The sequence below is a fragment of the Cucurbita maxima genome, unplaced genomic scaffold (genome assembly GCF_002738345.1).
Source record: "Cucurbita maxima cultivar Rimu unplaced genomic scaffold, Cmax_1.0 Cma_Scf00164, whole genome shotgun sequence".
In the NCBI taxonomy this organism is placed as follows: domain Eukaryota; kingdom Viridiplantae; phylum Streptophyta; class Magnoliopsida; order Cucurbitales; family Cucurbitaceae; genus Cucurbita; species Cucurbita maxima.
The window spans coordinates 41,348-56,126 of NW_019272180.1; the positions used below are offsets into that span (position 1 = coordinate 41,348).

At 37.6% G+C, this 14,779-nt stretch overlaps 1 non-coding gene across 1 annotated transcript; it reads right to left on the reverse strand.

Moving 5' to 3' along the window:
- Positions 1-10,959: 10,959 nt before the first annotated feature.
- On the reverse strand, positions 10,960-11,033 carry TRNAI-AAU. The gene has a single exon. It is a non-coding gene; the product is annotated as a tRNA-Ile (tRNA).
- Between the last annotated feature and the right edge of the window lie 3,746 nt (positions 11,034-14,779).

Here is a 14,779-nt window from a genome sequence, read left to right on the forward strand (position 1 = left end):
ATAAAAATGACCAACAAGAGATAGAAATTTTTACGAAAATTATGAATTTATCGGAAAAAATAATAATAAAATATTTTGAAAGTGGCAAATTACCAAATTACCATAATGATATAGATAATTACGAAAGTGTCATTCTACTGAAAATAAAAACCTCAGCATGTGAACATATGCACAAAGTCCTTCGAATCTAAAATTCCAGTGGAATTTGGATACAATCTAGAACGTTCAAAGATCATCAAATCCAACAATCATAATTCAAACTCAAAGTTGGTAGCTCACTGATCGAAGAGGATATTTTCGACGAATTATCCAGAAAATTCAGTCTCCAAATCATGACGATTCTGGAGCTCTCAATGTCGGTGGAAGCTTCCCTTATAAAGTCTCAAGTTGGGGCAAAGTTTTAACACAAGAATCGAGTGATGAGAAATCTTAAAATTCGAGTTTGAAGCTCTTAGATTATGGGTTTTTCTTTCTCGGATTTCTTCCAAATTCGAGGGCTATGGTTAATCATTTTCCTTCCTACCAACTCCTACATATTTCATATGGGATTTACAACAAATTTCGTGAAGGAATCAGGTACTGAAAAATTTTATAATCGGCTACCCAACAAAAGGTTTCTAGATATACTCAGGTGAGAAACATGTTTTCCGACGAACTTTGAAAGTTTATAACTTGTGCTACAGACCACGAAAAGGTATGAACTTGGTCTCTACTTCTTACTTGAAACTTCATCTAAAGGTTTCGTGCAGCGATTGAATCCATTAGATGTCTATATATAGCTGTAAAAAGGTAAAACCAGAGGGGGATGATAAGAAAAAATCGAGATTTTTCTAGCTACCAAGGGAGAAGATGAAGTCCAAGGTCAAAGGTCAAACTTTGACCAATAAAAGTCAAAGATATGTATATGTTGACCTTCCCTCGGTTTTCTCAATTTTAACCTCCTTCTTGACCCGTTCTCACAAAAATCTTTATGGTTCCAGAAACTAGACAAAATAAGGAGTCTTGGAAGGAAATTTGAGATAATTTGGATACTAGAAGCTCAAGAACGGAAATCCCAAATGTCGATGACGAGGTAAGTAGTGACCTTGAACGTTTTGTTAAAAAATACTTGTAGCAATCCATTGGATTTTCCATATGAACCAAGTATGAATTTAGTATATATGAAAGAAAAACAAAAAGAAATGTGAGTTAAGGCCCCGAACTGATCAAAATGCTCAGGATTTAAGTAACGTTAAAATAACCTACTAAATGAACTTTTAGGACGACTTATAAAAATTTGAAAGCCATTGGAACACGTTAAGTAGTAAAACCAAGAATTATTGGTAAAATGACCAAAATGCCCCTAGGACGACTTATTAAAATTCAAGGTCTATACGTGCTTCAAATGGTTTCGTACTTTTTATAAGGTCTATTATGAAGGACATGAAGATATGTTTGAGGTTTCAAGTTGATTGGAGCAAGTTTGGAACCTAAACCAAGTTAGGACCCAAGAAACACCTAACGGAAACACCACAAGAGTCAAGACTCTTCTAAAACTCTCTAAAGAATTCCCTATGAATCTATGACCTTTTAGAACAACTCGTGCTAAGATGGGTTCATATGGTTACAAATGTAAGTTACAACTCATGCCTCTAGGAATTACGAACCTTAGAAACTTACAAGATTGAGAACCAAGAACAATATCACACAAGCTTTACAACTACCTAAGTAAGAAGAATGCAAGGTACCACTCCAGGATAAGGGACCAAGGTCCTCAGACACAAAATCTCTACTCATGTCCAAAGTGACCTATGACCTCCCACCAAGCGATGCTTTTTGAGGCCCAAGATTTCTTCTTCTAGGTGGGATGCCCTGCACCATGTTTCCTTTGCAGAATATCATGATTGACCTCATTTCTCTCACCTAGAAGAGATTCTCTCCGCCATGTTACGGGTACCCAAAAGATTTGCAGGATGTCATTTTCATGTATGTACCGACCACATGACCGTTATGGTTTATCAAGGGGAGTAGTCTAGGGCCATGATGGAACAAGAAGATAGTAAGTTAGCCTAGCCAAGAATAAAAAACTCCTAAGACCTCCCATAGTACAACGTGCTCATGACTTAGACTACCTGCTTGAAACATATGAAGCCTTGAGCGTAGGTGTTTAGACTGTATCATAGGGCAAGCCCTAGATGCAGGATTTGACTACATCTCTTGGAACTTAAGAAGTCTTGGAAGTTGGTTTTCAGACTATGCCGTTTGGACTGCATGAAGCCTTGGGCATAGGTTAGCGGATGGTATCGGAAGGCAAGCTCTTAGATGCGGGTTAAGACTACGTCACTTGGAACTTATGAAGCCATGAACGTAGGTTAAGACTGTACTGCTTGGAACGCATGAAGCCTTGGTCAAGGTTGGGAGCGGACTCTGAAGCAGATGCCATAGACAAACCTCACTCGTTGTCTTCAACCCATTTGTTTACTGTTGCATAAGATCAGACCATGAAGAAAATCACTCTCACTTTATAATGTCGTTTACTGTTGAGACTGATTTTCTTTTCATTCGATGACTTAGGTAACTCGATTTTAATCCTGAGCTATGAACTCCTTTTTATTTGAAATTATCCTTTGATTTGTATGGGTAAGAGTGGCTCGAGTTCGCCGACTCAATAGGCCTCCCATCTCAGGAGGTAAGACTGAGTGAATGGCTGGGGATGTGGGGTGCAAGATGGAATTCCCTCTTACCCACTTTTAGTGATAGAAGAGAGATAGTTCCCTTTAGTATTGACTCCAGGTTTTCAACAAGGGGACCCATCCTCTCATTGGCCTGAGAGGGATTCGGTTTACTGGTTGGACCACAAATCAATTGTTCATTAGAGGATCAATGGGACATAAGAAACAAGAAGTAACTTAAGGGGTAAAACGGTAGATTGACCCAACTCTACTTACGAACAGCCTATGAAGGATCGACTTACTAATCATGGTTATATCAAATGGACAAAAATATATCTATAGTGAGGGGAGTACAACTACTACGCTATAGTGGAGTGTCCAAGTAGTTAACGAATGTTGGCTAATAAGGTTAATGAGTTTGACCGGTTAATCTTGGATCGTTGGAGCCCATGATCTATAGGTCCATTAAGTCCCTCTGCTAGCTCATATCGGACTAAACCATAGAACAGTGTGACGAGTGAGTTCGAAGTGTTCGAATTCAAATTAAGGAATATGCGCTACATATATACGATATATTTAACAACATTTTTGTTTTATTTATGAATTAAACAAAAAGAGAGAATCTGAGATATTTAAATATCTTAATCAAATATGGGTCGGAATTGATGGAGATTGACATTTGAATTAATATCTAATTAAATAGCTTAATTATCATTTGATATTACTTTAATTTGAAATTAATTATTCAAATTAATTGTTGAATCAAAATCAAGAAAGTCAAAATGTTGACTTCATTTAATGGAAAAATCCATGTTTGAGTTAGTGGAATTTTGAGGTTTCAAAATTTGGTTTAACCAAACTTGCATGCTTGCAAAATAAACTCCACCAACTTTAGTGGAATTTTGAGTATCAAAATTTGGTTAACTCAAACTTGCATGCATGTCACATAATCCCAAACATTTGAGTGGAATTTTGAGCGTTAAAACTTGGTGATATCAAATTTGCATGAACATGCAAACATGACTCTTTAAATAGAGAAATCAAGGTACATGGAAGTTATTCCTTGTAAAAACCTTGAGAAAAACCTCTTACGAACTCACTCTTCATATATACTAAATCCCTCCCAAGTTTAGTCACTCATCAGATTTCACAATTTCATTCTAAGGCTGGAGAATAGTGGAGAAGACACTAGTGGTGGTTCGTAAGGAAAAAGAAATTTGAACAACAAAAGGTTAGTACTCAAAGACCTTGAGTTTAAATACTTATGAACATGCTAGTTATTTACTATAATTGATGTTCTAAGAGTGTCTAAGATCCAAATTGCTTTCGCATGTGTTATATTAACTCCATCAGGTTGAAGAGGGGAATGAAGCATTCCTTATAAGAATGTGGAAATCTCTTCTTAATAGACGCGTTTTAAAACTTTTAGACATACGACGATACGTAACTAGCAAAAAACAAACAATATCTGCTAGTAATTGGAGAGGGGAACCAAGCATTTCTTTTAAGGTTGTGGATACCTCATCCTAGTAGACATATTATAAAATCGTGAGGCTGATGGTGATACGTAATTAGCAAAAGTAGACAATATCTAATAGAGGTGGGCTTGGTTTGTAACAAATTGTATTAGAGCTAGTCATCAGGTGGTGTGCCAACGAGGTTGCTGGGAACACAATGTGGTGGATTGAAAAATCCCACATCGGTTGGGGAAGGGATGAAATATTTCTTATAAGCATGTGGAAATCTCTTACTATTAGACGTGTTTTAAAACCGTGAGGTTGACGATGATATATAATGAGTCAAAGTAGACAATATCTAGGCTAATACTCATAGTTTGTTGGAATAGTTCAGTTGGTTAGAGCGTATAATGTTAACGATAAAGTTGGGGAGGTTCAAGCTCTCTTTTTAGCAATGGTAATGAATCATTCCATTTTAGTATGTGGAAAAATTTAACCCTTCAACCAAAGTGGACAATGTCATATAATTATGGAGGTTCGTGATTTCGAACATTGTTATATAGTCTTAATCTAGCCACCTTAATAATAATGTTGAGTTCTTTTTAGGGGTACCTTCGATACAAAAACATAATGTAAAAAATATTTTCGCATAAAGCATTTACATCATACATATTCTAGTCACTCTAGGTCCCTAAAAAACTAGGGTCGTTACATATAATCTACACTTGAACTTTCTATAACCTTGAGAAAAATTTGTGGCAAGTAGGTTACTTATTTAGTTGCACTATATATTACTTTTCCTTTCTGGGGGATCACTAATTGTTAGTTAAGGTCACAGAGGAGGGTCGTCTCGAGCAATCAGTTCCATGTGTTATGACTTGTTGTCCTTAGTTTTCAAATCTCGTTCCAATTTTTATCATTTTTTTCTTTGTCACGTCAGTTCTATGTGTTACGAGTTTTTGTTCTTATTTTTCGAATCTTGTTCCATTTTTATCAAATTTTTTCTTTGTCAGTACGTGTCATGAAAAATGATTTTAAGCCTTGAGTCCATGTTCATGGATTCTTGAGCCATCAACAAAATCACTGTAAAATATCGACATCCGATTCCTAGGCTAGACCATATGCTTGATGAATTGCATGGCTCATATCTATTTACAAAGATTGATTTGAAATCTGGATATCATTAAATTAGAAGGCATATACGAGATGAATGAAAAAGAGCATTCAAAACTAAGGTTGGATTGTATGAATGACTTGTTATGCCTTTTGGGTTAACTAATGCTCCTAGTACATTTATCTTAATGAATCGCGTTTTGATAGAGTATTTAGGAAAGCATGGAAAGAGAAAACTTTATGCTCATTGCTGTCAAGCTAAAGAAATCCTTAATTTCAAGGAAAAGGATTGTAGATAGAATNTTGAAACTTACCCCTAATTTGAGCCCAAAATAAATTTTCTTGAATTTGGCTTGTTCTTGAGGTTATTTCTCTTCGTTGTCATCTATTGAAACATTCCTTGGAGGTGCAATTGGGATCGTCCTTGCTTGACGTATTCTCGTGTATCGACGAATTGGATTGGGGGAATGATTTCTTGGCACTTTCAGCATTGTAAGAACAAGTTTGAAGAGAAATGATGTAGAATTGCTCTTGAATTTTGAAGAAATCTCAAAGAAGGAGACCCAAAATCTAAATGCTTATTGCCTACTATTGGGAGCTCGATTGTTGTTCCAAACTATTGCCTAAACTTTCAACTTTACAGGGGAAGCTAAAACTGACATTGAGAGCTTCAGAATCACTGTGATATTGAGATTGAACTTTCTAGATAATCCGTAAAAAATATCTACACTGGTCAGAGGACACATATTTTATCCCTTTTTATTCATGGTTCTTATAACCAACTACTCTATTTTTCTATTAAACAATATCGTCACAGCATACATGACATTACTGCTATGCATGAAATAATTCATTTACAACATTTCATAAATGATGCTATGGACTTAAATGTTCATAATGAACTCATTAAAACAATATTGTTATGAACAACATAGTGGAAAACAGATAACATTAGTTTAAATAAAAATAAAACAATGCCCTGATTTAACCTAAGGATCACTAAAAATAACATGAATGCAACTACCCTAACTTTGGTTTCTTGGCCTTGAACGCAACGTTGACGTTCGTAAATAGGTATCTTACCTTTACTTTAAAATAAGAGTAGCATGTGGTTTGAGTACTTTAATAAATACTCAGTAAGTAATCCCACTATTAGGGTCGGAATATGAATCACGTGTAATATAGTGGGACCTATTCTTTCATAAATACATTGTGGCATGGGCTTGGGCTTTGCTTTTTAGTCCAAGAAGAGTTGAATATGTTGTACTTCCCTACACACAACTCATGAATGTGCACATTGATCACCAGGTGGGTTGGTATAAGAGTACTCTATGGGTTTGCCTCGTCGAGCTTGTGCACACTCACACTACCAAATACCATGAAGGGAAAAGACCAGCATAATATCATAAGGAACATAAATATTATAAGGTATGTGTTTGTACTAATCATAATGGGGAAGTATCTCGATGCACCTCCCATATAAAATGCATGAGATCCCTAACATTAAAACACGACATAACGTTCCTATGAGACATACATACTTGATTCTTGTCATATTGTTCATGATTAACAATACATGATTTTTCTAATGTTTCATAGGCATAGGGTGTACGAAACATAATATAGAAGTATCTCGATGCACGTGGTATACAAAATGCATGAGGTCCCATAACATCAAAGCATGACATATATTCATGGCGCTAGTCATACCTCCAATCTATTCCTAGCATAGTGTTCCTATGAGATATAAATACTTGATTCATTTTATATTTTTAGTAATTAACAATACATGATTTTCTAATGTCTCATAGTCCTAGAATAGTGTATATGATATCATAGCGTAACTTGTATGCAACATATCGTATATCATATCATATACATAACATAGTATATGTCATACAATCATAAAACACGACATGTGCAGCGGCCGGAGGTAGCGATGTCCATTCCCCGTCATCATCCCCACCATCTATTTCATTCTCAATTTCCATGAAATTCTCTATTTATTTGTGTGGGGATCACGGTAAGGGATTCATGGTAAGGAAGTGGCAGGGATCGGATTCCCCATAGAGAATTTTAGTGGGTTTTAAATTCAAGAGTCAGTCTTGGAGTAAAAGGCCAACAGTTTTGAAGATGAAAGACCAAGAATCTTTATAGGAATAATGACTTTTTAAGGGTTACGAATAGTGACGGTTATGTCTATATTTAGTTTTAGAAAACCTTATAAATACATGTGTTATCTTTGTCTCCTTTTATTGTTAGTGTGTGTGGGACTTATTTCACAAATTTATGAGTTTTCGTTAACAAAATTATATCAAGCCAATGACGAATGTGGGTCAAATGCCGCTACCGCGACTAGTGAAGACAAACTACGAGAATTGGAGCATTCATATGAAAGCTTTTCTCGGTTCTCAAGATGCATGGGAGGTGGTCGAAGAAGGGTTAGAAGAACCAAAGATGCCACGGGTTATAGAGCGACACAAAACAAGACGCTAAAAGAGGTGCGATCAAAGGATAAGACGACACTATACATGTTGTTCCGAGCCGTTGACGAGTCGGGCTTTGAGAAGCTTGCCAATGCAACTACTTCAAAAGAACGTCAGAAACTTTAGAAAAAGTGTTCAAAGGAATTGACCGAGTCAAGCAAGTCGTTTCCAAACTCTTCGTGGCAAGTTGGAGAGCATGAAGATGAAGGAGTCAGAGAGTGTATCTGACTACATCACGCATGTACAAACAGTGGTAAACCAACTCAATCGAAATGGAGAAATGTTAGCCAAGACGCGGGTTATGGAGAAGGTTTTAAGGTTATTAACCAACAACTTTGAGAATGTTGTATGCGCGATAGAAGAGTCAAAGGACCTGACAACATTAACAGTCGACGAGCTAGCCGGTTTTCTCGAGACACACGAGCAACGTAAGAAGAAGAAGAAGGAAACACTTGATCAAGCACTTCAAACCAAGGCGTCAATCAAAGATTAAAAGGTACTCTACTCTCAAAATTTTGAAGGTAGAGGTTTTGACCGTTAAATTAGTAAAAATGGTCATGGTGCTCAAGGAAGTAGTCATGAAGAATAATATAAGAAGAAGGGACAGCCGAGCCAAGCAAATTGGCATGGAAGAGGACGCAATCGAGGAAGAGGCGGCCGATCAATTTACTCCAACATTCAGTGCTACAAATGTCACAAATATGCATTATGCAAACAATTGTAACTCCGACAAATGTTACAATTGTGGTAGAGGGGCATTTTGCAAAATATTGTCGAGCCGATAAAAAGGTGAAAAAAACAATCAACCTAGCCTTGGTGACACAACAAACGAAGGACTTAGGTCTTCTCTTGATGGCTCAAAATGAAGATCTGAAAGCGTAAGAACATGACGTTGAAAAAGACGATGGCGGTAGTTGTGAGGCGGTGGAAACCGTTGGAAATGAGGGGATACACAGCGAATTCGGCAAAATCGCAATATTGGAGATGAGAAAATCGAAGAAGGAATCTGGATTGAACACGCGATCGGAAAACGAGCCAAAGAAACTTCCGGATCATCAAAAAGAGAATAGAGATTTAGAGCAACAACCAAAATCTGCCGTGGATAAATCTATGGAGAAGTCTTAGTTGCAGACGTTGAAATCGCTGAACGAGCGCATTTTGAAGGAGAAAGTAGAGATTGAAAAAGAAAAGAGAGCTTTTAGAAATGGAGATTGAAATCTTAGAGAAGGAAGGGCTGAGCTGAGTGAGAGTTCTTTCTATCTCAAACTAGAGAAGGAAGAGAATGGGAAAGTAATTTCTAAGCTTGTGAAAAGAATTGAAGAAGTATGGAGAAAGAGAGGAAAGCTACTGATAAGTCGTGGGTTCAAAACAAGAGGTGCGTGCTGGAAAGTGAAATTCTTTACATTGAAGCGTGGCACCATACAGATCGAGTTGAACATCCTTCTAGTCAAACTTGGTTAGACGTGGGCATGGGTCGGAAGAGCTATCGCGTGTCGCATATCAAGTGGAGCCGCGTCACTTTACAACGCGCCTGACGCGTTATTCCACCTAATCATCAATACGTGTCCCTCAGCCTGTCTGACACGCTTTCCCTCCAGCAAGTTGACACATGACACGTTTTCCCTCCCGCAAGTTGACACGTGGCCGCTTTCCCTCCCACAAGTTGACATGTAACACGCTTTCCCTCCCACAAGTTGACATGTGGCCGCTTTCCCTCCTGCAAGTTGACACATGGCTTGCTGGCTATCTGACGCGCTTTCCATCCCACAAGTTCACACGTGGAAAATTTTCTCTCCTGACAATGCGCCTGATGCATTATTCCACCCAATCGTCAATACGTGTTTCTCAGGCTGTCAGACACGCTTTCCCTCCCGCAAGTTGACACGTGGCTTGCCAAAAAATTTTCTCTTATGAGAGTCGCAATACTGAATCTGATCTGCAAAATGAGTTCATTTACCTCCTTGTTCATGAAAAGACTCTGAGAAATCCTCGAATTTCATCTTTCGTAAAAGAACATATCGAACGCCCAAAATAAGTTCATTTACTTCCTTCTTGTTCCTGAAAGGACTCTCAGAAATCCTCGAATTTCATCCTTCATTGAAGAACGACTCAGATCTAAAGAAAACTTGTGAACGGCCGTATCATCGGTTTAAAGTTCGTACTGTTGTAACACCGTATCATGAAAAGATATTATTAAGAATTAATAAAACTTGGCCTATGTAAATGTCGAACCTACGACCTCCACGTTTTTAACACGACAATCTTACAACTAAGCTAATAGGGCATAAGTTTTATGCATATTATAGATCATTAGCTCCTAATCCAGCCAATCGAGTTTCTAAAGTTCGTAGTGCTTTAACTCGTATCATGAAAAAGATATAGTTAAAAATGAATGAAATTGGCCCATGGAATTCGTAGTGCTTTAACTCGTATCATGAAAAAGATATAGTTAAAAATGAATGAAATTGGCCCATGGAAATGTCAAACCTACGAGCTTCGCGTTATTAGCACGACGCTCTAACCAACTGAGCTAATAGACCATAGATTTTCTCTCCTGACAATGCGCCTGACGCGTTAGTCCACCCAATCATCAATACGTGTCCCTCAGGCTGTCTGACACGCTTTCCCTCCCGCAAGTTGACACGTGGCTTGCCGACGGTCTCACGCGCTTTCCTTCCCACAAGTTGACACGTGGCTTGCCGAAAATTTTTCTCTCATGAGAGTCGCAATACTGAATCTGGCCTTCAAAGTGAGTTCATTTACCTCCTTGTTCTTGAAAGGACTCTGAGAAATCCTCGAATTTCATCTTTCGTAAAAGAACATATCGAACGCCCAAAATAAGTTCATTTACTTCCTTCTTGTTCCTGAAAGGACTCTCAGAAATCCTCGAATTTCATCCTTCATTGAAGAACGACTCAGATCTAAAGAAAACTTGTGAACGGCCGTATCATCGGTTTAAAGTTCGTACTGTTGTAACACCGTATCATGAAAAGATATTATTAAGAATTAATAAAACTTGGCCTATGTAAATGTCGAACCTACGACCTCCACGTTTTTAACACGACAATCTTACAACTAAGCTAATAGGGCATAAGTTTTATGCATATTATAGATCATTAGCTCCTAATCCAGCCAATCGAGTTTCGTTTACATAACTTTATGCATAATAAACTTAAAAAAGGCATTATCTTCTAAAGTTCGTAGTGCTTTAACTCGTATCATGAAAAAGATATAGTTAAAAATGAATGAAATTGGCCCATGGAAGTGTCAAACCTACGAGCTTCGCGTTATTAGCACGACGCTCTAACCAACTGAGCTAATAGGCCATAGATTTTCTCTCCTGACAATGCGCCTGACGCGTTAGTCCACCCAATCATCAATACGTGTCCCTCAGGCTGTCTGACACGCTTTCCCTCCCGCAAGTTGACACGTGGCTTGCCGACGGTCTCACGCGCTTTCCTTCCCACAAGTTGACACGTGGCTTGCCGAAAAATTTTCTCTCATGAGAGTCGCAATACTGAATCTGGCCTTCAAAGTGAGTTCATTTACCTCCTTGTTCTTGAAAGGACTCTGAGAAATCCTCGAATTTCATCTTTCGTAAAAGAACATATCGAACACCCAAAATAAGTTCATTTACCTCCTTCTTGTTCCTGAAAGGACTCTCAGAAATTCTCAATTTCCATCCTTCATTGAAGAACATATCGAACGACTCAGATCTAAAGAAAAATTGTGAACAACCGTATCATTGGTTTAAAGTTCGTACTGTTGTAACCCCGTATCATGAAAAGATATTATTAAGAATTAATAAAACTTGGCCTATGTTATTGTCGAACCTACGACCTTCACGTTTTTTACACTACAATCTTACAACTGAGCTAATTGGGCATAGATTTTATGCACATTATAGATCGTTAGCTCCTAATAAAAAAAATCGAGTTTCTTTTACACAACTTTATGCAGAATAAACTTAAAAAAGTCATTATCTTACAACTTAGCAATTTGGCATAGGTTAAGCAAAATATCTATGTTAGTGGTAACTCATGTGAATCGAGCTGTTGATGAACAGGTGTTATAGAAGCATTGCTCGAGAACTATGTGGTAACAGAGGGGATCGTCCAAAGGCATCCAGTCGTGTCTGTTTATTTTGGATTTCTATCTTTAGTTTTTAATTGTTTGTTGACTATTAGTCAAGGTAAAAAGTGCTGCTCGAGAACTATGAGGTCACAGAGGGTGTCGTCCTAAGGAATCTAGTCGTCTGTTTATTTTAAATTTCTGCATTTCTTTTTTAGTTATTTGTTGGTGGTCGGTAGAGCTAAGAAGGTGTAACAGCCGAAAAATGAAGCAAAGCAACCCACGTAAGACCGAAAGGATCAAATAAAGAAATTAAGAGGATTAAGCAAGGAAAAGGGTCTTAAGCAAGTCATTTCTATACCCTAATGAGTAACTATAAGGACTAAGGCCTTTGGAGAAGTATTGGGAATGAAAGCGTAAGCGAAAAGGATGAAAAGGTCACTTTACACTTTTAAAGAAAATTTTTGGATATTTAATTCCTTATCTAGTGGGAATTTCAAGATGCTCAAACCAAAAATGACCAACAAGAGATGAAGAAATTTTTAGGAAAATTATGAATTTATCAGAAAAATAATAATAAAATATTATGAAAGTGGCAAATTACCAAATTACCCTGATGATATGGATAATTACGAAAGTGCCATCCTACTGAAAATAAAACCTTCTGCATGTGACTGTCTGCATAAAGTCCTTCAAATCTTAAATTCCAGTGGTTGGATTTTCCCCAAATTTGGATACAATCTAGAACATTCAAAGATCATCAAATCCAACAGTCATAATTCAAACTCGAAGTTGGCAGCTCGCTGATCGGAGAGGATATTTTCAACGATTTATCTAGAAAATTCAGTCTCCAAATCACGTCGATTCTGAAGCTCTCAATGTCGATGGAAGCTTCCCTTATAAAATCTGAAGTTGAGGCAAAATTTTAAGACAAGAATCGAGTGATGAGAAATCCTAAAACTCAAGTTTGAAGCTGTTAGATTATGAGTTTTTTTTTTCTCGAATTTCTTCCAAATTCGAGGGCTATGGTTAATCATTTTCCTTCCTACCAACTCCTACATATTTCATATGGGATTTACAACAAGTTTCGTGAAGGAATCAGGAACTGAAAAGTTTTATAATCGGCTACCCAACAAAAGGTTTCTAGATATACTCAGGCGAGAAACATGTTTTCCGACTAACTTTGGAAGGTTATAACTTGTGCTACAGACCACGAAAAAGTGTGAACTTGGTCGATACTTCTTGCTTTAAACTTCATCTAAAGGTTTGGTGGAGGGATCGAATCCATTAGATGTCTATATATAGCTTTAAAAAGGTAAAACTAATGGGGTTCAATCGAGAATTTTCTTGCTACCAAGGGAGAAGATGAAGTCCAAAGTCAAAGGTCAAACTTTGACCAATAAAAGTCAAAGATAGTATATGTTGAGCTTCCCTCAGTTTTCTCAATTTTAACCTCTTTCCTGACCGGTTCTCACGAAAATCTTTATGGTTCTAGTAACTAGAAAAAATAAGGAGTCTCAAAATTTGAGATAATTTGGATACTAGAAGCTCAAGAACGGAAATTCCAAATGTCGACGACGAGGTAAGTAGTGACGTTGGACGTTTTGTTAAAAAATACTTGTAGGTATCCATTGGATTTTCCACATGAACCTAAAATATGTTGAATTTAAGATATATGAAAGAAAAACAGAAGAACTGTGAGTTAAGGCCCTAAACTGATTAAAATGCTCCGGATATAAGTAACGTTAAAATAGCCCATTAAATGAACTCCTAGGATGAATTATGAAAATTTGAAAGCCATTGGAACACGTTAAGTAGCAAAACCAAGAATTATGGGTAAAATGACCAAAATGCCCCTAAGACAACTTATAAAAATTCAAGGTCTATACGTGCTCTAAATGGTTTCGTACTTATTATAAGGTCTATTATGAAGGACATGAAAATATGTTTGAGGTTTCAAGTTGATTGGAGCAAGTTTGGAACCTAAACCAAGTTAGGACCCAAGAAACACTTAAAGGAAACACCACAAGAATCAAGACTCTTCTAGAACCCTCTAAAGAACTCCCTATGAATCTATGACCTTGTAGAACAACTCGTGCTAAGATGGGTTCGTATGGTTACAAATGCAAGTTACAACTTATGCCTCAAGGAATTACGAACCTTAGAAACTTACAAGATTAAGAACCAAGAACAATACCACACAGGCTTTACAACTACCCAAGTAAGAAGAATGTAAGGTACCACTCAAGGATAAGGGACCAAGGTCCTCAGACACAAAATCTCTACTCATGTTCAAAGTGACCTATGACCTCCCACCAAGCGATGCTTTTTCAGCCCAAGATTTCTTCTTCTTGGTGGGATACCCTTCACCATGTTTCCTTTGCAGAATATCATGATTGGCCTCATCTCTCTCACCTAGAAGAGATGCCCTACACCATGTTATGGGTACCCAAAAGATTTGCAGGATGCCATGTTCATGTATGCATCGACCACGAAACCTTTATGGTTTATCATGGGGAGTAGTCTAGGGCCATGATGGAACAAGAAGATAGTAAGTTACCCTAGCCAAGAATCAAAAACTCCTAAGACCTCCCACGGTACAACGTGCTCATGACTTAGACTACGCTGCTTGGAACGCATGAAGCCTTGAGCTTAGGTTTTCAGGCTGTAGCATAGGGCAAGCCCTTGAGACAAGATTAGACTACATCTCTTGGAACTTAAGAAGTCTTGGATGTTGGTTTTCAGACTATGCTGCTTGGAATGCATGAAGCCTTGGGCATAGGTTAGTGAAAGGTATCGGAGGGCAAGCCCTTAGATGCAGGTTAAGACTACGTCGCTTGGAACTCATGAAGTCATGAACATAGGTTAAGACTATATCGCTTGGAATGCATGAAACCTTGGACACAGGATTGTTAGGTGCATAGCTCGTGCCGTAAATCCTAGGGGGAGTGTCTTGGAGAACGAATAAAGAACAAAAAAAGAACAAAGAAAGTACCAGGAA